Genomic DNA, 23,014 nt, shown 5'->3' on the forward strand with positions numbered 1-23,014 from the left:
GTTCAAGCGATTCTCCTGCTTCAGCCTCCAGAGTAGTTGGGATTATAGGCATGTGAAACCACGCCTGGCTAATTTTGCATTTTTAGTAGAGACAGGGTTTCTCCATGTTGGTCAGGCTGGTCTCGAACTCCTGACCTCACGTGATCCACCCACCTTGACCTCCCAAAGTGCTGGGATTACAGGCGTGAGCCACCACACACAGCCCTACCTTCTACTTTTAAGTATGAGATCACTAGTCAAATATAAAATTTTTATAGCACATTATTACTATTATTTGCATCTTCAAAGTCATTTTTTAACTTCCACAATATATTCTTATTTCAATCATTTTATGATTAAACTTAGTTATGACAATTATTCAAATTTGAATACCACATAGATGTCTTCACTGCTACTATTGTATACTTGCACTAGCAATTTAGTTCTATGCATTATTGCATGAATAGCATGAAGTCAATGAAGAATAAGTTATGAGTTCAATCCTTGGGCAATCTATTTAAACTTTCCAAAGTCACAGAAAGCAGCTTTGTCTCAGCCAGCCCTTTACAAGTATAGGCCTTCATCCTGCAGTAGATTGGATAGGAAATAAGGGTAGAGTTCCTTCTCTAACGCTGAGCACACCACTGGAACCCTAGGACTTACAGCCAGTGAGTTCTACCAAAAAACTTTTTGTTTTCATTTCAATGATTATCAATCATCAAATGGGTCAGAAATACTGAACCAAAACCACAGATGCTATATATGCCTACCTAATGTAGAACTGAAGAAAGCTTTCGATAACAAGCAAAAGTGTAAGTATTACATGAATCTCTGAGAATCTCAGTATTGGGAGATAAATTGAGTTTTTCTCTGGGCCTCCATGTTATATATAATTGCTATTTTTACTGTATACTGTTTTGTCTCATTTGTTCTTCAAAGGTTCCAGTGATAAGCCTCCCATTACTTTTCTTGATGGGGATTCCATGATCTGAGAAGTCTCATCAATAGGAAGTTTATCCTAGTGTGGTTCTTGTGTTTTTAACCAGACATTTTTGAGGTATTAATGTAGTCCAACTATTTCTGTGTTAGCCACATAAATTTTATGGGAATCAGTCCATTTATTTTTATTTGGGGAGGAACCTGTCAGGAATTTCTTTTACCAGAGAACAGACACTTTTTGTGATTATTATTTGTTCTTTGTAGAATACTGATGAAGCTTTTGATATGTTAAAATTCCAACACAGCTGAGAATTAAAAGGTCATGCTTATGGAAGAGAAAATAATTTCTATCTTGGCAGCTGACAAAATGAAAAAAGAATTATGAGTTTGGATCTCATGGTTTACTGCTATTTGCATTGCTACTTCAATTATTTCAACAGTATTGATTGGTAGATTTGGTAAATAAATGAATCAATTCACTGAAAACTTACTCCTACTGGTGTTTAATTCCTCAGAGATGAAACAGTCAGTTGATTGACTTTCCCCACTCCCACTTTTTTGTCATATTTTTGCCAAAATGGAGATAAGAATTAATCTTTGGTGGTGAGGAAAAGTCAAACCTAAATGGAAAGCACCCTCATTGTATTTTGATTAGGCTATTGAGCATAGAGCTCAAATATAAAGATAGTAGGGGAGGAAATATCATTGATAGCTCTTTGCAAAGTAGTACTGGAATAGTATAGGGAAGACAATATTACTCATATTATTTAATTATAAGGGGAAAAGATAAAAAGGAAGAAAGAGATAATTTTTTAAAAATAAATTTCTTTCATCATAGTTTTCTCTGGCCTCATATGACCTCTGCTCTTATCATGTTCATCTCCTTACACACCTGCAGATATCATATTAATTTATCTTTATCCTTTCTGTCTTTTGTCCCTTCTGCCAGAAGCTCTTTCACTTTCTTCTCTATTGATCAATATTGAACCCACTTTTCAAGTCCTGAACCCTTCATAATAACTTTTCTTACTACTGTTACTCACTTAATCTCAACTTTCACTGTTGTAAGCCAGATTTCTTAAACATAGAAGAATTGAATTATTTGTTTGTCTTAAGACTCCAATTAGATTGCAAGTGTTTTGTGGCCAGGGCCTTGGTTATCTCATAATAAACTAACTCACTATTTCCAAGAGGCATTCAAAAAACATGCATGTGGTAAAAATGCAAGGGGAGACTTGCTAACAAAGGAAAAGACCAAGAGCAGAAAGGCTCTGGGAGTGAATAAAGAAACTAAAGCTGTAGGTCAAATGAAAATATAGCTTAAATAGATAATAACACAGAATGGCTCAAGAAAAAATTATGAGACATGCAAAGAAACTGGATAATGTGATCCAAAAAAAAAAAAAAAAAATCAATCAATAAAAGTGGACTCACAAGTATTACAGATGTTGGAATTACCTGACAAGGCTTTTAAAAGATAATTATGACAAATATGTTAAAATGTTTTATGGAAAAAAGTAAACAAGATGCATGAACAAATAAGATAATTCATCAGAAGACTGAAACTTACAATATCAGAAATAAATATTTTATTTCAAGGGCATAATAGTAGACTGAACACTGCTGAGCAAAGGGTCAGTGAACTTAAAGACAAATCAACATAATTTATCCACATTGAAGTACAAAGAAAGAAATACAAAAAAAGAAAAAAGAAAAGAAAAGAAAAGAAATGAGACAAAAACTGATTAGTGTCTGAGATCTGTGGTTTTCAGCAGATTCATATTTAATGAACGCCAAGCAAAAACAATATAGCAGAAACCCAAACTAAGCACATCATAGTCAAACTGCTGACATGAATGATAAAGTCATGTTTGACTATATAAACACTCAAGAAAATGTCAATAAGAATGAAGACCAAGTTTGCATTAGAAAAATAGAGCCCAGGATAATTTTTAAAGGAATGAAAATAAAAATAAGACTCAAACAAATCAAAGCTGAGAGACTTTATTTTCAGTAAATCTGAACTACAACAAATGCTAGAAGTTTTTCAAATAAAAGGGAAGGTGATCACTTATCTTTCTGACAAGCCCAGGTTGTCAGAAAGAAATAAAGAGACACTGAAAGGAGATCACTCACAATTAATAAGAAAAATGGTAAATAGACACCAATCTCCATCTTTAATGTAGCTCTGAAATATCTTGAAACTACAAGGCATAAAAAAGGAGGAAAGGCTACCAAAATAGTGAAGGTCAGATAAGAGTATGTGAAGATGTAAGGAAATGAGTAATTGCAGAATTCAGCAAAAACTGGTAGAGCATGCTTTTCCATAGCAAGTAATACATATGATAGTTTTAAAATAAAAATCTTCTACTAATAACTATGAGAATGGGCTGCATGAACTGCTGGAAGGAGCTTCAATGAACCCATTTTGAGATTATGTCTTAGGAACTGAGAAGGTTGAGATGAATAGGAATCACAAAAGTCACATTGACTCTCTATTTCCGACTTGGTATCTGTATTAGTCCCTTCTCATGCTGCTATGAAGGACTACAAGAGACTGGGTAATTTATAAAGGGAAGAGGTTTAATTGACTCACAGTTCAGCATGACTGGGGAGGCCTCAGGAAACTTACAATCATGGCAGAAGGGGAAGCAAACATGTCCTTCTTCAAACGATGGCAGGAAGGAGAAGTGCTGAGCAAAAAGGGGAAAAGCCCCTTATAAAACCATTGGATCTTGTGAGAACTCACTAGCTATCATGAGAACAGCAGTATGGGGGTAACCACCCCCTTGATTCAATTACCTTCCATCATGTCACTCCCATGATACATGGGGATTATGGGAACTACAATTCAAGATGAGGTTTGGATAGGGACACAGCAAAAACTTATCATTCCACCCCCAGACCCTCCCAAATCTCATGTCCTCACATTTCAAAACACAACTATGCCTTCCCAAAAGTCCTCCAAAGTCTTAACTCATTCCAGCATTAACCCAAAAGTCCATGTCCAAAGTCTCATCTGAGACAAGGCAAGTCCCTTCTTCCTATAGCCTGTAAAATCAAAAATAAGTTACTTACTTCCTAGATACAACGGGGGTACAGGAATTGGGTAAATACACCTATTCCAAATGTGAGAAACTGGCCAAGAAAAAGGGACTACAGGCCCTGTGAAAGTTCAAAATCTAGCAGGGCACTCAAATCTTAAAGCTCTAAAATGATGTCCTTTGACTCCATGTCTCACATCCTGATCATGCTGATGCAAGAGATGGGCTCCCATGGCCTTGGCCAGCTGCACCCCTGTGACTTTGCAGAGTACAGCCCCCTCCTGGCTCCTTTCACAGGCTGATATTGAGTGTCTGTGGCTTTTCCAGGCATACAGTGCAAGCTGTCGGTGGATCTACATTCTGGGGTCTGGAGAATAGTGGCCCTATTTTCACAGCTTCACTAGGTAGTGCCCCAGGAGGGACTCTGTGTGGTGGCTCCCAGCCCACATTTCCCTTTTTCACTGCCATAGCAGAGGTTCTCCATGAGGACTCTGGCCCTGCGGCACACTTCTGCCTGGACATCCAGGCATTTCCGTTCATCCTCTGAAATCTAGCTAGAGGTTCCCAAACTTCAATTCTTAACTTCTGTGAACCCACAGGCCCAACATCACATAGAAGCTGCCAAGGCTTTGGGCTAGCACCCTCTGAATCCATGGCCCAAGCTGTACCTTGGCCCCTTTTAGTCATCACTGGGATGCAGGACACAAAGTCCCAAGACTGCACATAGCAGCAAGGCCTGGGCCCAGGCTATAAAACTATTTTTTCCTTCTAGGCCTCCAGGCTGCCAAGCCAGGCCTGTGATGGGAAGGGCTGCCATGAAGACCTCTGACATCCCCTAGAGACATTTTCTGATTGTCTTGTGATTAACATTTGGCTTCTTATTACTTATGCAAATTTCTGCAGCTGGCTTGAATTTCTCCTCAGAAAATGGGTTTCTCTTTTCTATCACATTGTCAGGCTGCAAATTTTCTGAACTTTATGTTCCAATTCCCTTTTAAACATAAGTTCCAATTCCAAACCATATCTTTGTGAGTACATAAAACTGAATGCTTTTAACAGCACCCAAGTTGCCTCTTAACTCTTTGCTGCTTAGAAATTACTTCTGCCAGGAATTTTATGGTGTTAGGTCTTATGTTTAAATCTTTAATCTATCTGTAGTTAATTTTTGGGTAGGTGTAAGGAGAAATCCTAGGCAACACCATTCAGGATGTAGACATAGGCAAGGACTTCATGACTAAAACACCAAAAGCAATGGCAACAAAAGCCAAAATAGACAAATGGGACCTAATTAAACTTAAGAGTTTCTGCACAGCAAAGAAACAATCATTAGAGTGAACTGGCAACCAACAGAATGGAAAAAAATTTTCACAAGCTACGCACCTGAAAAAGGACTAATATCTAGAATCTACAAAGAACTAAAGCAGATTTACAAGAAAAAAAACACAACTCCATCAAAAAGTGGGCAAAGGATATGAACAGACACTTTTCAAAAGAAGACATTTATGTGGCCAAGAAACATGAAAAAATGCTCATCATCACTGGTCATTAGAGAAATGCAAATCAAAACCACATTGAGATACCATCTCAAGCCAGTTAGAAGGGCAATCATTAAAAAATCTGGAGACAACAGATGCTGGAGAGGATGTGGAGAAATAGGAGCACTTTTACACTGTTGGTGGTAGTGTAAATTAGTTCAACCATTGTGGAAGACAGTGTGGCGATTCCTCAAGGATCTAGAACTAGAAATGCCATTTGACCCAGCAATTCCATTACTGGGTATATATCCAAAGGATTATAAATCATTCTATTATAAAGACACATGCACATGTATGTTCATTGTGGCGCTGTTTACAATAGCAAACCCTGGAACCAACCCAAATGCCCATCAATGATAGAGCGGATAAAGAAAATGTGGCACATATACACCATGAAATACTATGCAGCCATAAAAAGGATGAGTTCATGTCCTTTGCAGGGACATGAATAAATCTGGAAATCATCGTTCTCAGCAAACTAACACAAGAACAGAAAACCAAACACTACGAGTTCTCACTCATAGGTGGGTGCTGAACAATGAGAACACATGGACACAGGGAGGGTAACATCACAAACTGGGGTCTGTGGGAGGATGGGGGGATAGCAGTGGGTGGGGAGGTTGGGGAGGGATAACATGGGGAGAAATGCCTGATATAGGTGACAGGGGAATGGAGGCAGCAAACCACCATGGCACATGTGTACTTATGCAACAATCCTGCAAGTTCTACTCATGTACCCCAGAACTTAAAGTATAATAATAAAAAACAGAAATTTCTTCTGCCAGATACTCTAAATAATCTCTCTCAAGTTTAAAGTTCTACACATCTCTAGGGCAGGGGCAAAATGCTGCCAGTCTCTTTGCTAAAACATAGCAAGAGTCACCTTTATTCCAGTTCCAAACAAGTTCCTCATCTCTATCTGAGACCACCTCAGCCTGAACTTCATTGTCCATATCACTATCAGAAATTTAGTTAAAGCCATTTGACAAATCTTTAGGAATCTCTAAACTTTCCCACATCTTCTTGTATTCTTCTGAGATCTCCAAATGGCTCGAACTGCTCCCCATTACCCAGTTCCAAAGCCACTTCCACATTTTTGGGTATGTTTATAGCAGCACCCCACTGTCTGTGGTACCAATGTGCTGTATTAGTCTGCTCTCATCCTGCTATAAAGGACTGCCTGAGACTGGATAATTGATAAAGGAAAGAGGTTAAATTGAATCACAGTTCCACATGGCTTGGAAGGCCTGAGGAAACTTACAATCATGTAAGTAGGGAACCAAACATGTCCTTCTCTCCATGATGACAGGAAGGAGAAGGGCTGAGCAAAAGGAAGTAAAGCCCCTTTTAAAATCATCAGATCTAATGAGAATTCACTATCATGAGAACAGCAGCATGGGGGTAACTGCCCCAATGATTCAATTACCTCCCACCATGTCCCTCCCACCACGTCCCTCCCACCACATGCAGGGACTATGGGAACTATAATTCAAGAAGGCATTTGGGTGAGGACACAGCTAAGCCCTATCAGTGCCCTATAACATAATCTCAATATAGCAGGCAAACTAATTTGTTAGTCTGATCATCCAACTTCCACCTATTTCCCCATAAGCTAATCTTAATATAGCATCCAGAGGAATCCATTGAAAACAAGTCAGAGAGTGTTATATTCCCATTCCGAATTCACCAGTGGCTTCTCTCCTCACTGAATCCAAAGCTAAAAGTCTTACAAAAGTTTACAAGGCCCTGTGTGACCTGATCATCATAGCCTTTCTGCAGCTCTCCCCACCCTTCCCTCATTCAAGTGATCCTAGTATTCTTGCTGTTCCTCAAACATACCAAGCATTCTCCTCATATGGGCTTTTATTCCAGTTTCTCTCTTTAACGGAAAATCTCTTCTCACAGATATCAGTTATGCTGGTACCTTTTTCAAAGTCATCTTGGAATCTTAAAGAGTCTAACTCATAAAAGTAGAGAGCAGAATGGTGGTTACCAGATGCTGGGCAGGGAGGGAGGTGGATGGGGAAAGGGGAGATGTTGGTTAATGGGTACAAAGTTTGAACTAGGTAAGAGGAGTAAGTTCTGGTATTCTATTACACAGCATAGTGACTATATTTAATAGTAATGTATTTTACATTTTTAAATTGCTAAAAGAATTTTAAATGTTCTCACCACAAAGAAATGATAAATATTTAGGTTATGTAAATGCTCAGTAGGCTGCTTTTTGATCACTCTATCATGTATATATGTATCAAAACATCACATTGTAACTCATAAATATATACTATTATTTTTAATTAAAAATAAAATAAAACCTTAAAAACACCCATCACTTTTTCTTAAATTCGCTCTATTGATGAGGCCTTCCTTGACAAATCTATTGCATTTTCCTTGCACTCTGACACTCCATATTAGCCTTTCCCATTTTTGTTCTGCATAGCATTTAATACCATCTGTCACACTGTATGTTTTATTTATTTTTATATTTGTCTTTTTTTGTTGTTGAAATTAAGCTCCATGTTTAGTTTACTCCTGTTTCTCCAGTGCTTCAAAAAGTACTTGGCACCTAGAAGGTAACACATGAATAGTTGTTGAGTGAATCAATAAAATAAGCGAGAGTATAATTTTTGCATAAAGGAAGGCAAAATTTATGGAGAGATCTGTGAGTGATTCAATGAAAATTGTGCTCAGGGAAAATTTAAAAAGCTGAAAGTCTCCTCCAAAACTCTTTAAAAAAAACTGTTCATTTTTTAGTTCTCTGAGCCTCAAACTCCTTATCTGTAAATTGAGAATCGTAAAATACATATATTATAAGATGTTGCAAAGACTAAATAAAGAGTAAAGAACAAAGTAAAGTTCCTGGCATGTAGGTGGCAGCGTATCTTTAATATGTATCACTTTTCATACCACTTTTATTTACCGTTGTCTAGGGAAACCCTAAAATTATCTCAAGAGCCACACACCTTGGACAGTATTATTCTTCTCTTAAGTTCTTACCTAATTGAAAATGTGCCCAAAAGTGGAAAAAAGGTCCAACTCGCCCACTCACCAATCAACCAAACAAAAACAGATGTTAGTAAAAAAGAAAGTCTGAGACTTCTTTTATGCTTTTCAAAGTTTTCGTTGCTCCTCCTTTTGAAAAATCAGTTGGTCTTTGCCCAAATTCTACAAGATAGAAATGTATGAAATTATTTATATATATGTAATTTCTGTGTAGATGTGTTTGCAATCCATTTATAAGCTTATCTCCATATATGTAGGTATACTTCATACATGGAGCTATATCTCCATATGTGCAGCTATGCGTAGAGATGCTTGTCCAAAAATCATTAGCTAGATACCTTAAATATGAAAGGCAAATTAGTGACATGTTTACCCTAGGTGCTGTGATGTTTCTGATTATTTTGGAAAGTGAAAAAGATACATAAAGAAAATGTAAATATTGTATTAACTGCCCTAATGGATACCTTCAATACGACTCTGATATTAACAAAGCCCAGGTAAACAAATTGGGATTTCTAACATCCCTTCCCAGTCTAAATGAATTAATTCTCAACTTGAGAAACTGTTAAATTTATGCTTTATTTTCATATACAAAAATATTGTATATCACTCCAGGATCCTCTGAACCCTGATGTTTTCAATCCCATGTTCTGGATTTGGTTGTAAGAACAAGCCTTTAACAGCATTATCATTGCAATGGAATAGCACAGATTTACTGTCAAAAACTTTGGAGTAGATTTTAGCAGCTGTGTTTCACCCCTATAAAGAGCCCTTAGACCACTAGCCAGTGATCAACCACAGAAATAGATGAATCATCTTGTCTTTTCTTAATTTATCTCTAAAGGGGATATTAAGCTTCATATGGCCATCTTCTTTTTCTAAAGAATTATTTCTTTGTTCAGCTTCTTTGACTTTAACAAGAACATCTTGATAGGTGACTTAACAACGGGGTGTGAGAGAAACCAGTGTTGCTTCCAGGCACATAAGGCATGGGGCTTGTCCATGGACATATCATTACTCCTCTGCCACAGAACCTGCTGGCTGCCATTTTGTTTGATACCTGAGTTCAGAAAGCCAATGGAAATATTGCATATTCAGGGTATAATGAACAAACAACCTTGAGAAAGGATTACTGCTAATCTTTGGCATGAGAAACTAATTAAAATGTTATTGTTTTAATTAATGCTATGCCATACACAAGTAATCTGTTAGCACCACAAGAATATTTCTTAATGGCTTAAGATTGAGTGGACTCTGGAGATTAACTTGGGAAAGCAAAGGCAGGCTCAAAGAGATAGGCTAAATGAAACTATGCTGGAGTCCTTCTTCAGCCCAACTTCACTCAAATAATTATATATTTCTAAAGGGCTTTCACTTTATTCTTTTTCTTGTCTCTTCCCATTGTGGCCTTTTCCCTCCATATTTCTCTTGTTATCCAAAAGATTGACTCTTTGCTCCTATTTTTGCAAGCGAAAGAAGAAAGCAACTCCCTCCTAACTCAGTTTTCTTTTGAATCATTTTATTCCAGGTTAACTTTCTTCCCTTTTGCTGGAAGTAAGAATGCTGCATTTGATTTGGAGAAATATATATTGGGAAAAATAAGGCCATTCTTGGCTGTTGTTATTTGGGAATACTTTTTATTTCTTTTTGTGTCACTTAGAGTGCAGATCAAATCTTTTGGAATGTAGTCTACCTCTATTAACATATATATAGTGATTTGGACAGAGAATTTATAAAACATTATGTCTCCTCTTCAAGGGAATTTTACTTTCTATGTGGTTCAGGAGTTTGGGTATCTGGATCTCATTCTGAAATAAGTAAAATGCCAAATGGATGCATAAGAAATATTAGCAGGGCTGGGCACAGTGGCTCACGCCTGTAATCCCAGCACTTTGGGAGGCCAAGGTGGGTGGATCACCTGGAGTTCAAGACCAGCCTGGCCAACATGGCAAAACCTCGTTTCTACTAAAAATACAAAAGTTAACTGGGTGTGGTGGTGTGGGCCTGTAATCCCAGCTACTGGGGAGGCTGAGGCAGAAGAATTCTTGAACCCAGGAGGTGGAGGTTGTATTGAGCCAAGATTGCACCACTGCGCTCCAGCCTGGGCGACAGAACGAGACTCCATCCTAGGAAAAAAAGAAAAATATATTAGCAGGTAATTTCTGCTCTGACACTAGCTATGTGAATCTGAGCAATGTAGTTAAACTTTCTAGGCCTTGACTTTAAATTAAGTTTTGACTACATGTGTGAGACTACGGGAATATGTCGTAGAAAAGTGAATCTTGAAATGGGTTGACAGTAAACTGGAATTTCATTCCCTAAAGAATGCAACAGACAAAGGAATGTTTGGGGCTGCTCTAATACCATTAATCCATTGAACTCAGAAACTATAATACCATTTATCACAGAGTGGCTCCTCAGACTCAAAGTGATAGAAGACCACTAAGGCAGGACTTATGAGAAATTATAAGCAACTGCCAAGAGTTTAGAAGACCAGCTGAAGCTTCTATCTGAGAAGGATGGAGTCAGTGCCTGGGTACATTTGGACTTTTCCTTGGTGATTCTTTAATCAGGGCAGATGCTTATGCAAGCATATTTCACTTTTAGGGTGATTCTGGGAACTGAAAGTGACATAAGAGTGAGGACCATTCTATTTTGTGTGTGTGTGTGTGTGTGTGCATGCACACGTGTGTATTTCATTTGCTCTGATCTTTTATTCATTTTATAAAAATCTCTGCCCATTACATCTTTTGGGTCATTTGGCTTGACTCATTGCCTTACATGACATCTGCATCTTGTAAAATTTTCCTAGTTGTATATTTTCAGTTTAAACGTGTTCTTGACAGTTTTACTGTTACAAAATGAACTTGTTTGTGCTAGCATTTGCCAATTCACAGATGTCTTCTTTATAGGATAAGAGAGGCCATTTGTCTTCATTTAGAAAGCAGATCATGAGTCTTCACAGTCTTAATATTCTTCTTATCTATAAAAGCTATGAGCATAGAACTGATCCAAATCAATTTAACCTTTGATTGGCCAAAACCCAGAACAATGGAGTTAAACAAATAGTTGGAAAAGAATTTCTCACGGCCCAGATCTATTTCTCAATCCTCTGTGTATTTTAATAATTTAGGTGGTCAAGTGCCTTATGCAGTGCACACTGCTGAGTTATGTTTGCTGAGATATATTTCATGTGACTGCCTTTATTGGAAGCTGATTGTCAAACAGCATAACAGGCGAGGGGCTTCTTTGTATAACAGGAGAGGAGCTTCTTCCTAGTGAAGTCAGAGATCAGTGTTTACTTATATAAGAAACACATTCAGTAATTCAATGGATCATGTCTGTTTATTGCCTACCATATTTACCAGGCATTGCTGCTTTTGAGAGTACAGTGATAATCAATTCAGACATGATTTTTCTTTTCACTAAGACCAAACAAAAATAAGCAGACAATTATAGCACCATATGTAAACTGCTAGGATAAGGCAGTAGTCAGAGGGATATCTAACCCAGACTATGGGGTCAGAAAAGACTTCTCAAAAGGTGTGAAATCTATGCTGAGACCTAGAAAGTGAATAAATGGAAATGTTATGGTTAACTACTTTAGTATAACAACCATCAAACATAGTGACATAAAGCAATCATTTTACTGTATTTTAGTTTTGTGGGTTAGGAATTTGCACAGGGCTTGACTGGAAGATGCTGATGCTTGTGTGATTCTCATGCGGTGGGTTGTGTTTTAAGCCCTGTCATCTGGAGCATTCTGTCTTTCATAGTGGCTCAAGGCTCATGGAGAGCACTCTGAGATGAAGATGGAATCTGTGAGAACTTCTCTGACCAAGGCTCAGCATGACTTCCTCACTATTTCAGTGGTTTCAGGAGAGTCATAGAGAAAGCTGAGATTCAAGGAAAAAGGATACACAAGGTCGTCAATAGAAGAATTTTCACAATAGAATGTTCTGTGGCAGTGGAATACATGATGTTTGTCTCCTTTTCTCTTTATCAATACAAGTTATACTTGTCTCTAGGAGTTGCTCTTTGTAAGGTTTTCCCAAATATGCCTAGACACTTTTCTCCTAAGAAAGTTGCAGCACTTGCCAGTTTCTCAGAGGGAGGAAGAAATCATGGAAGTCATTGGCCGTGATCTGTTGGCATTAGAACCTTGTCCTAGTTGTCAGAAAATGTTTAAATTATTCAAGCCAAGTTTAACTTATAAAATAAATACTCCTATGGCATGAAAAGCCTCATACAGTCTGTATATGACACCCTTACTAATGTAATGAGCTAATGTTAACTGGTCTCTATCATCACTCCACACCATGTTATTTTTGCATAATGTAAAGTCCTTTTCTGAATTTAAGGCAAGTCTCTAATCTCATTAATTTATTCTGTTGACTAATCTCTTGTGTTTTCCTCCTGCTGATTGGTGCCAAGGGAAAACTGGCCAAAGATCTGAGGAGGCTTATAGGATGACATTTCATATATCACGATGCTAAAAAAAATCAAATCTGATCTGGAAAAATTAACATGAGATCAACCTGTTTTTATTGCTAATGAAAGTGAAGGGATAGTGTTCCTTCATTTTCAATATTTTGACATTTTTAAGTAGGTGTAAAAAATCCCTTTGCCACACATTTTATGCCCTTGAAACAAACAACTTCTGGGCTATAAAACAAAACTGTATACAGTTTTGTAAAATTTTAATTTTTAATTTTTGTGGATACATAGTAGTTGTATATACTTATCATTTACATGAGATATTTTGATACAGGCATGTAATGCATCATAATCACCTCAGGGTAAATGGATTATCCATCGCCTCGAGCATTTATCCTTCATGTACAAACAATCCAATTATACTCTTTTAGTTATTTTAAAATGTACAATTAAATTAGTTTTTCCTATATTCATCCAGTTGTGCTAGCAAATGTTAGGTGGTCTTATTCATTCTTTCTATTTTTTTCTACCCATTAGCCTTTCAGACTTCCTCCCCAGACCTTGACTACTCTTCCCAACCTCTGGTAACCATCCTTCTATTCTCTATCTCCATGAGTTCAATTGAAAAACTATACATAGTTTTGATTGTGCCATAAATGGTCTAATCAAAACCAAAGATGTTTTTTTCTTCCTGTTCTGGGTAGATCCCTTAATGTGAGTTGCTTACACATTAAGTCCACTGTTTATAGACAGAACATTTCACCTAATAGGTCAAACATTTTTCTCTTGGGTGATTTTTTTTAAAGTTTAAATATGTCGGAATATATAATTTTGAGGACATCCTTACTCTCCTGTGTTCTCATCTTTTTTTTTTTTTTTTTTATAGAAGGGAAATAGCTACATGGACTTTTGACAGTGTATTCAAACTATGTATTTCAATATGTCTACTTCAAGATTATGTATCTTCTATCTGATTATTTACTTGTCAATTTGATATACATGATTAGAAAGTAACAGTACTATCATGGTTAGTATCATTTTTCACTACAATTAAGAAAATAACATGTACATATTTTGATTTTAGGATAATAGTAATATTTAATATTATTATACTGACCACTAGATGGAGACAAGCCCTCCTCGCTTCACTCATGATAGTTTTCTCATGGTTCAGTAGAAACCTGCAACAGAGAGTCAGCCCGTTACAGTACTAGATGTTCAGAATTACAACAAATATATTATTAGAAGGTTTTATTACTGTCAGCATCATAAGTCTCAGAAGCTTGTTAATCTGAGGAATGTGCCATGGTTTATACAAAGCATTTTCTATTATCACTGAAGTCATTTCCCAACTAAACAATAATGACATTATAAAAGCAAGCATTTCTTTTTCCAATAACTTATCAGGACATTCAAAACTCACAGGATTAGTTTGTTTCTTGCACTTTTTAAAAATTGGTTTTTTGAAACGTTAAAAAGAGTTGCTCTATCACTATGTTCTTAAGGAGATGTTTGGTGTTCAACTTTCAAGCAAGTTATTTGCTTCGACATAAAATATAAAGAAAATATTTAGAAAAAACTAACATAAATTCATACTCTATTACTTAGGTGATGTTTATCACCTAAGAGAGATTGATTTAATAAAATCTAGAGTCTATGCATTACTTTACACCTTAGCATCCTCCTAAGGTAAGATGCTAACATCTTACCTTAGAAGGATACTAATCTAAATTGCACTCTCTTAAGACAAGAATTTGTGCATTCTGTCCAGTGGTCTTCATATTTGCTCACATGTTTTCCTTTATGTATCTTAAAGAAGAGAGCCATTTTTTTTTCATTGTTTTTGAAGAGTAAGATGTCCTGTGTATTGTAAAAAGTGAAATAAAATAATTTTAGAACACTGTTCTATCACTGTTTTTAATATTTGAATGAAATCTAAAGCCATGTGATTATATATACTTATATATAATATGAGAAATATAAGTATAAAGCAAATATCATATAAATATAAAGCCATATGATCTTTAGCATCATCTATTTTTAAAATGCATGATCAGATTTTCATTTTAATCTTTCTTTTATACCCCTTGGACTCATGTTTTTCATTCAGTTTTCCTTCACAGAATATTATCCTAATATAACATTTTGTGCTTGAAAGTCTTATTAAACACACTACAATATTTTTCTGGTACAAAATTATGTAACTCTGCCATTAAATTATATGTGCATTTATTATCTGGTTTTTGTGCATCTTTACCTACCAGAAAACAGACTCCATATGGACAAAAATTTGCTTTATCTTTTGTTGCTGTTAAATTCCTCATATCTGAAACAGGGCTTAGTCGAGAGCAGATACTAACTAAATATTTTTTTAATGAATGAAGATGAAATTTAAAAGTTTTCAATTTTTGTATGACGAAGAGGCTCTGTGTTTTAAATGTTTCATCCTAGATTGCATTATCATGACAATTACTATTAACATAAACCTTTAAAAAATAATATAAAATATATTAAAATGTTGATAATTATTAAGACAAAAGTAAAGTGTTGTCAGAAATGCAGTTTTTAGTGAGGTGAATGGAGATTTTCTTGTTTTCATTAAATCACATATCCATTGGTGAATATTGCTTATTACTGGACAGAGCTCAGCATCAATTATGTTTCACCTTTTTATTTTCATAGATGCAAATACTAAAACAAGTTAATCATATAAATAATCACGTCTTTTTTTTATTTTTATTTTTAATTTATTAATTATACTTTAAAATCTGGGGTACATGTGCAGATCGTGCAGGTTTGTTACATAGGTATACATGTGCGATGGTGGTGGTTTGCTGCTTCCATTGCCCCATCAGCTACATTAGGTATTTCTCCTAATGCTATCCCTCCCCAATCCCCCCACCCTTGCTATTCCTCCCCTAGCCCCTACTCCCCAGGCCCCTGTGTGTGATGTTCCCCTCCCTATGTCCATGTGTTCTCATTGTTCAACATCCACTTATGAATGAGAACATGTAGTGCTTGGTTTTCTGTTCTTGTGTCAGTTTGCTGAGAATGATGGTTTCCAGTTTCATTCATGTCCCTGCAAAGGACATGAACTCATATTGCTGTATAGTATTCCATGGTGTATATGTGCTACATTTTCTTTATCCAGTCTGTCACTGATGGGCATTTGGGTTGGTTCCAAGTCTTTGCTATTGTGAACAGTGCTGCAATAAACATATGTGTGCATATGTCTTTATAATAGAATGATTTATAATCCTTTGGGTATATACCCAGTAATGGGATTGCTGGGTCAAATGGTATTTCTATTTCTAGATCCTTGAGGAATCACCACACTGTCTTCCACAATGGTTGAACTAATTTACACTCCCACCAACAGTGTAAAAATGTTCCTATTTCTCCACATCCTCTCCAGCATCTGTTGTCGCCTGATTTTTTTAATGATTGCCATTCTAACTGGCATGAGGTAATCACAACTCTTTCAAATGCTCCTTAGATGCCAAATATCATATAGTTATTTGTCATTGATAGAATTGCAGTGATTCATTGGATAATGGGTCGATTAGGTTTTTCTTCAATGTGGTTGAAAGTTGAGTATTTAAAGTACCTTATTGGCAAGATGACGCTACCCAGAGGCACCATTTTTTCCAACTGTCCATTTAATTTCTTAGAAATGTATATCCCTAGGTGTACTTTTGTTTAAAAAAAATGAAAAGTGGACAATCACAAAGAGAGGGGTAACAGTGAAAGAAAAGGAGGGAAGATATTGGCTTCAGTTCATCAGAGTTTCTTGGGTCCTCACGCAGATTAAGTGAAGGAAGAGTAAAAATGAAATTAAAGCCCTAGAAATGTATTGCCTTAAAGCTGTACCTTCTACTGTGTATTAAGTTTTTGTGTATATCCAGCTTATACTAATTGATAGGTCATAGTTCCAGGCTACCATTTAATTTCACTGTGACAGCCTGAGTCCCACTACTTTGAGCTGACACAGCTAAAGCAGAGTAATACCCTATTTGACAGTGGTGGAAATTGTGCCAGTCTTAATACCCCACAATAATGATAGGCAAGCTGTTCCAGTTGGGCAAATAAACGGATACATGGAGCATTAAATGATAATGCACTCATCTAACAGAATAATCTTCCCATCTGATGATCACGACTGGTCATAGGTCAATTCAGGGACAGTTGTGTTTTTTAACAGATTAGTCATCCGAGCCAGAATAGAATATCTGTTTAATACAAGAACTAAAATTTATTGAAAAATTGTAGAGATGCTTGCTCAATTAAGTACATTGCTTCTGGTCTTCACAGTAATCTAACCTAATAATGTAAGTATTGCTATCTCCATCTGCTAATTAAAATATGAGGATAAAAGATGTTGAGTAACTTGCCTAAGGTCACATAAGTAATGAGAAGTAACACAGTGGTCACATAAAGAGTGCATATTGCAGTGTTCACTCCAAATAATAATAACAATAACAATAATAATTAGCATTTATTGAGCATTCACTATGGGTAAACTCAGTGTTCCAGCTAATGAACCTCAAGGATGGAGCATCAAGAAGCTTTGTTAGGAAACAGCAGAGCCAAGATTCAACTCAGGCGGCCTGAGTCCAGAGCCTAAACTCCTTTTTTTCTTCTTTGAGAGAGGGTCTGACTCTGTTGCCCAGGCTGGATTGCAGTGGTGCGACCTTGGCTCACTGCAACCTCCACCTCCTGTGTTCAAGATATTCTCTTACTTCAGCCTCCCAGGTAGCTAAGACTACAGGTGTGTGCCACCACGCCCAGCTAATTTTGTATTTCATAGAGATGGGATTTTACCATGTTGACTAGGCTGATCTAGAACTCCTGACCTCAAGTGATCTGCCCACCTCAGCCTCCCAAAGTGCTGGGATTACAGGCATGAGCCATCATGCCCGGCCAGAGCACAAACGCTTATTTATTTTCATATGGCACCTACAAAAGTAAATCATGAAAATTCAAACTACATTAGAACAACAGAAAGGGAACATCTCACTGACAAGAATCTAGGGGGAATGCCTGAAATATAGAAAGCAGATAGAAGCAGAGCAGCATTAGGCAGATAATGGGAGCAGACACTAGAGAGGGGTGGACGCAGAGGAGACAGAGGCAGTAGTCACCATCTGAGTAATTAATTGAGTAACATAGCAAGATCATTTAGGAAAACAGACTCCCAGTATGTTACTCCTTGGCAAGTCAGGATGTCTGCATCCTGGAGGCACTAGCACATGGGAGTTTGGGTCTGAGAAATAAGGCAGAACTCCAAGTGGCTGGCAAGACTGAGAAGTAGAGAGCACTCACACCCAGGAGACCAGCTGCTGATGCACTTGGTCCAGTCACACATTCTGCGTCCTCAAGAACATCTCGCAAACACACTGCTGCACAAATTCCAGCAACTCAGTACAATCCTTAACCCTTACCTGGGTTATGCAAATATGCAGCAGACAATCTCATCAGGAATTTCAGCCATAAAGTGAAGAGCACGATCAAGACTCATCAAATGTTTAAGAATACAGTAAAAGTGGGCTGACATATTTAAGTACAGTAAACACATGATGCATACCTGAAAAACTCAGAATGCTACAAGTGAACATTTACCCCATAAAAATAATTAAACAAAGATCATAGAAATTAAAAAAATCAAGTCAGTGCTGGTAGATGAAATAAAATTGATCACACGTTAACAACTGTTGAAGATAATTTAATGATAAGTAAATGGGTTTTATTATTTCCTTCTATTTTAACATATCTGAAATTTTTAATGATAAAATACTAAAATCATATATTTAAAAAGCTAAATAGAAAAATCAATATGGTAGAAAATTAAGCCAAGAGATTCTTACCGAACATACCACAAAAGATAAAGAGAATGAACATATCAAAGAGAAATTAAGTGACAGGAAAGGCAGATGTTGCAGTTGTAACATCATCTTGTAGGAGATACCTGAGTGATGGGGTACAGTATACAGCTATGTGCCCTCTAATAACATTTTGGCCAACAACCAATGGCATATACGACAGTGGTACCAGAAGATTTTAATTCTATATTTTTACTATACTATGTACTAAGGAATACAGTGCGATATTGTAATATATGTGTATAATGTGGAATGTTTAAATCAAGGTCAATATATCCATCACCTCAAATATTTATCATTTTTTGTAGGAAAATATTTGAAAACTTACTCAGTTACTTTGAAATACACAGTACATTATTAATAACTATAGCCACCACATTGCACAATAGATCACAAAAACTTTATTCTTCCTGCCTAAAATGAAACCGTGTATCCTCTGACCAACTTCCTCCTGTTCCCCTTCTACTCAGTCTCTAGGAACCACCGTTCTACTCTCTGCTTCCATGAATTAAGTTGTTTTAGATTCCACATATATGTAAGAATACGCAGTATTTGTCTTTTTGTTTAAACACAGATGTCCTTTTCACACCCCAGCTTTCTCAATTATACTGATCCTTATTTTCTATATTTCCGTTGTCATCCTTTGCACAGCCATAACCTAAAGAGTTATATTTAAATGCTTTTTATTTCCTCATTCACATACATTGTGGTTTAAAGGACATTTTAGCTTATCAAGTAAATGACGTGTCCCTTACTGTTAGAAATCACTTAAAATTTTTTTTCAATTATTCATATATTCAGGCATCCAAAGTCAGTGGCTATTTTTAATTGGCAGTGGATTCGAGCTCTAGCTCTCCTTTTATGCCCTGTCATGCCACTCAAGTGGTTAATGATCAACAGATATCTACAGAATATTGGAGAAGCGTAACAGGAACCATTAAGGCAAACATTTTACCATTTCATATGAGTTATTTCTCTTTATGTTCTTTCTCTTTTATGTAAAGGTTTTCATATATCAATTTTTCAGAAGAAGGAATAAGTAGTTTTCTTAACCTTTTGAGCACCATTACCACTATTTTATCAGAAAGGTAAATATAAGTGATTTCAGATTTTACTGTATTTTGATTGTTCCTGGAATGGAACTATCTTTATTCTCTGGAAAAACACACTTAAGAAATAAAGAAAAGAAAAACATGTGTCCCCTCTTAGCCTCCTGGCAGGGGCTGTGGCTCTGAAGAAAACTGTGGTCTCTTGAGATCAGGTAATGAGCAAAGCCACCTTCTGACTTCATGTCTGGATCTGCAAATTCCTAATTGGGCTTAGGAGCAGGAGTCTCAGACTGACATCAAATAAGCTGAGTCTGGACTTTGGTGGAGGAAGTGGCAAACTATCCCACAAGAAGTGATGGTGACAGAGTGATAAAGGAAGAAAGAAAACAAGATCCTCCCTCTAAAATGAGACTGAAAATACAACTGTTAACAAGTAATATGTAAAGGGAAAGATAGATTTCTTTATATATATATATTATTGCACTTTAGGTTCTGCGGTACATGTGCAGATCATGCAGGATTGTTGCATAGGTACATACATGGCAATGTGGTTTGCTGCCTCCATCCCTCCATCACTTATATCTGGCATTCTTCCCATGTTATCCCTCCCCAACCTTCCTACCCCCCGCTGTCCTTCCCCTATTCTCCCCCAACAGACCCCAGTGTGTGATGCTCCCCTCCCTGTGTCCATGTGTTCTCATTGTTCAACACCCACCTATGAGTGAGATCATGTGGTATTTGATTTTCTGTTCTTGTGTCAGTTTGCTGAGAATGATGGTTTCCAGATTCATCCATGTCCCTACAAAGGACACAAACTCATTGTTTTTTTATGGCTGCATAGTATTCCATGGTGTATATGTGCCACATTTTCCCTGTCCAGTCTATCATCGATGGGCATTTGGGTTGGTTCCAAGTCTTTGCTATTGTAAACAGTGCTTCAATGAACATACGTGTGCATGTGTCTTTATAATAGAACGATTTATAATCCTTTGGATATATACCCAGTAATGGGATTGCTGGGTCAAATGGAATTTCTATTTATAGGTCCTTGAGGAATCACCACACTGCTTTCACAGTGGATTAACTAATTTATACTCCCACCAACAGTGTAAAAGTGTTCCTATTTCTCCACATCCTCTCCAGCATCTGTTGTCTCCAGATTTTTTAATGATTGCCCTTCTAACTGGTGTGAGATGGTATCTCAATGTGGTTTTGATTTGCATTTCTCTAATGACCAGTGATGATGAGCATTTTTTCATATGTTTGTTGGCCTCATGTATGTCTTCTTTTGAAAAGTATCTGTTCATATCTGTCACCCACTTTTGATTGGGGTTGTTTTTTTCTTGTAAATCTGTTTTAGTTGAAAGATAGATTTCTAATGAATTTATTGGAAAATAAAAGTGCTTGGAAAATAGATGAATATAGATTTAATTCAAGAAATAGAAATAGTGGAATAAGCTGAAATGAAGAAGAAAGGATGTTATAAATGTAAAAGCAGAAATTCATAAAATGAAAACGAAGGAACAATAGTATCAGAAACTAAAATCTGGTTCTTTTTGCAACACTGATAAAGTGTAAAAAGACATATATAACAAAGAAAATGATAATAGGACATAATTATAGATCCAATGGTAATTTTTAAAATCGTGTATGAATGCTATTAATAACTGTCATCCAATAAATTTTAATATTTAGATAAAATGCATAGTTTATAGAAGAATCACCAAAAGTTGTATTGGGAAGAAATAGAAAATTTTTTAAAAATAATAACTATTAAACTTTGGCACAATTAAAGCAATTATTTCAGTATTCTAGAGTGTTCTACCTTTTCCCCAATATCAAGGCTAGAAAATTTTGTAAGTGAACTTTATAAAACTTTCAAGGAACAAATAATCTCTACTATGTATAGACTGTGAAAGAAATAAAAATTGTCCAACTGGTTCTATTAGATTAATTATGCTTATTATCAAAGCCAAAAAAGATAGTACGAGAAAAGCCAACTATATGGACAAATATTGTCATGAACCCAGAGGTGAAAATTTAAATAAAGTATTAGGAAACTAAATAGAACATTTATTAAGGATATATTAATAGGTTAAAAGAAGAAAGTTGTATAATGAACTTAATATTGTAGAAAGAAAATTTAAGAGAATATCCTCATAACCTCATGATTGAAGAGGATTTCACTATGGATAAATTGGATTATACAAATTTTAAGAACCTCTATTCAGCCAGAAATAAAAAACATACTACGAACAAAGTTTTGAAAAATCTACAATTTGGAGTATGCATTGATGACTGTGATAGCCAACAAAGGATTACTCTGAAGATATAAGGAATAAGTTCTACAAATATAGAAGAACCAAGTGATGGATTTGAATAGAATCTGATAGCTAAACTCCAGTAAGTACTATGAAAAAAGATGCTAGTAAAAAAATGGAATTTAAAAAATACACAACAGATTAACAAAAATATATCTATTGTTGACAATACCTAGTGTTGGATAAGATCTGAAGCCTAGGGGAAATGTAGAATTTCCCCTAGGGGAAATAGAAATTGCCACATCTATTTTGAAGAATAGTTTGGTTATATCAAAGAGTGATGAAAACTAAATAATCTCTTATGTATGTGTTCAAAGAGATATTTACGAAAATGTTCACAGCATCATTGAGTACTAGCAAAAAAGAGGGAAAAACATTACACATATAAATTGTGGAAAAAATCTTGTAATAGATATAGCACAGCAGTGAAAATGAATGAACTACAGCTGCATATATCAATTTGATTGCGTTTTTCCCCAAGATGGCAGATTAGAGGCTTTCAGCATGTCTCAGACCCTTGGAAATAGCAATATAGTAGATAAAAAACAACTTTGTGTGCTTTAATTCAAGAAGGAAAATGGGGATCCACCAGAATCATGAAGGACACCCCAGATCCCAGGGAGGAGAATGCTGGCAAACAGCCTCTGTGACAGTGTCTGGCTGATAAAAGTCAGTGAAGCCCCAGTATATGTGAGAAAGGCAGAGAGCCTCCCTCTGTGACTCACCTTTCCTCCAGAGATCTGAGCCACCCAGGCCAAGAAAGAGCATTTTGTTTCCCCCAGGTCCTGGAGCTAACTTGGGGAGAGGCTTGGAGATGCTGTGAGGGAA

General features: G+C 36.4%; 1 long non-coding RNA gene across 3 annotated transcripts in view; it reads right to left on the bottom strand.

The window, feature by feature from the left end:
- Positions 1-9,060: 9,060 nt before the first annotated feature.
- LOC105732381 (uncharacterized) overlaps positions 9,061-23,014 on the bottom strand; it is a 325,595-nt gene continuing 311,641 nt past the window's right edge. For all 3 annotated transcript variants that reach the window (XR_010336610.1, XR_010336611.1, XR_010336612.1), the window contains exons 3-4: positions 14,055-14,118; positions 9,061-10,626 (exon numbers count right to left, since the gene is read on the bottom strand). This is a non-coding gene — a long non-coding RNA (uncharacterized LOC105732381). The remainder of the gene's footprint in view (positions 10,627-14,054; positions 14,119-23,014) is intronic.

Source organism: Aotus nancymaae, unplaced genomic scaffold (assembly GCF_030222135.1).
Source record: "Aotus nancymaae isolate 86718 unplaced genomic scaffold, 86718_ANA_hifiasm-v0.15.2.pri h1tg000040l, whole genome shotgun sequence".
Lineage (NCBI taxonomy): Eukaryota > Metazoa > Chordata > Mammalia > Primates > Aotidae > Aotus > Aotus nancymaae.